The following is a 2,059-nucleotide window of genomic DNA, read 5'->3' as shown; positions in this document are numbered from 1 at the left end:
TTGCTGGCATGCTGATCTGTTAGACATGCCAGGGGGAGTCCATTATCTCATCCCATGTCTGCATGCATCCGATCCTGGGCTCTCTCCGACCTAACATCCCGGCCTTTTGGTGATAAGGGATGGGGACTCGTTCTGACTGCTTCCAGCTGGCTAAGGGCGATGAGGGGTTTTTTTAAAGGCCAGGGTTAGGCAGAGGCAAATCAGAGGGCAGCCGAGCGTAGGGTTGGAGCAGGAGCTGATTCACAGTCACCCATGACATCTCCGTGATCCGGGAGCGGATGAACTTGAGGAGGCAGGGGGCTAATAGAAAAAAGAACACAGATGAGAATCAGGGGCCCTATCATGGGTAGGACCTAGGTAGCTAAGGGGCTTTGGAACCAGCCAGAAGGAGAGTTGTCCTGGAAGTGTCCTGCATGTAGTTCTTCACTCAGCTTAGTCAGGGTCTGTACGTTTACGTTTTGCTCCACTACTCTGGACTCGATGTAGTAACAGCATTCTTCCTGAAGGAAAATGCAGGTTTTCCTTTTTCTGCAGTCAGAAGGTCTGAGGCGCGCCGGTTCTGCAGGGCTACTTGGGCTATTGATGTCACTTGTCACTGTAGGGAGGCTAAAAAGAGGTGGTACTAGACTCCAGGGCTAACTGGAGCTTGTCATTAAAGTCCTGAGCAGTGACCAGACTATCCCCAAGGGCCCCCCGGTAAGGCCTACTGAGGCAGCAATACTCACCCCCAACCTGACAGGGAGGAAGGCGCCCGGTGGGTCCAGGGATGGGATGGAGGGAGCAACCAGTGAGCTCCGACTCTCCATACAAGGTTAGTTGGGGAAGTACTGTGACCAGGAAGCAAGGCCCGGGGTCAGAGGAGTTCATGCAGTTGCTGAAGGTGCCGTTGCACCAAAAGAAGGTACCTGGGCTGGCCTTGGTGAGACTGGCTGTGGTGTGGTATGACAGCCTCTCCCGTGGCAACCCCATAGATGTTGACATCTTGATTACACCTGTCTGGGTTCCGACATCCTAACAGAGGGCAGTCCTGAGATCCTACCTGCCGGGTGACTTGTTTGCCGTTCTGGTAGTAGGTTTCACGGACCTTGAACCTCCACGCATAAGTGGGTGGGGGTTGGTGTAGGTTGCTCAAGGCCGGGGGGGGTGGGGAGGAGGAGGTGGAGGGGAGGGCAGTTAAGGTGGACCTTAGTGGGGCCCAACACCTCACATTTATACAAGTCATGTTGCTCCGGGTTCCTCTTGAGTCTGGAGAGGTGGTGTCAGGACAGGTCATCAAGCTGGGGTTGCCAAGCAGCTTGGCCGCAGTGGGGGTTGTGAGGATTTCAGTGTGAGGTCCTGTCCACCTAGGCTCCAAGGCTTGTGATTAGGTTCTTAAGGTGGACGGAGTCACCATGGTGAAGGGCTGGTCTTAGGAGTCCTGGTTGGTCGGCTCTGGCTTGGGCAGAGACCTGTTCTCGTGTTCTCGGAGCAATTGCCTGGTTAAAGACAGATATGGGAGATATGTACCCAGGGGAGGGGGATCAGTAAGGAGACGGTGGTTGAGCAGAAGAGTCAAAAGGGCTCAAGAAAGTGGGGCTCCTTGGTGTAGCCTGAGTTTGGTCAGGGCCATGGGTAGGAGGTCCGGCCAGGAGCTGCGAATTTCTAGAGAGAGTTTAGTTAGATGGTCCAATAGGTTGGAATTGAGTGGCTATGATGAGGGTTCGAGCCAGTGACAGAAATCCAGCAGGATGTAGAGGAGGAGGGATTGATGTTTGAGAGTAGATGGAAAGTTGTGTTGATGAGAGTGGGCATAGGAGTAGGTCCAAGGTTCGTAAATAGAGTGACATTAGAGGATTTCCCATCCCAGACAGTAAAATTGATGACTCCCTCATCATTCCATGTCTGTTTCACCTGAAAATATGAAAAACCTGAGCAAAATTGGAGGGTCCCTTGCCAGGTAAGAGCCTGTGAGGAATGATGGGTCATCTGGTCTTGCATGGTGTCGCCGAATCTTCTTCGGGGATGGTGAGAGGCACTCGGTGAGCCTGAGAGAGGTAGGTATTGCAGCAAAATTATGTCC

The sequence above is a fragment of the Myotis davidii genome, unplaced genomic scaffold (assembly GCF_000327345.1).
Source record: "Myotis davidii unplaced genomic scaffold, ASM32734v1 scaffold1994, whole genome shotgun sequence".
Classification (NCBI taxonomy): domain Eukaryota; kingdom Metazoa; phylum Chordata; class Mammalia; order Chiroptera; family Vespertilionidae; genus Myotis; species Myotis davidii.
This window is presented reverse-complemented; position numbering follows the sequence as displayed.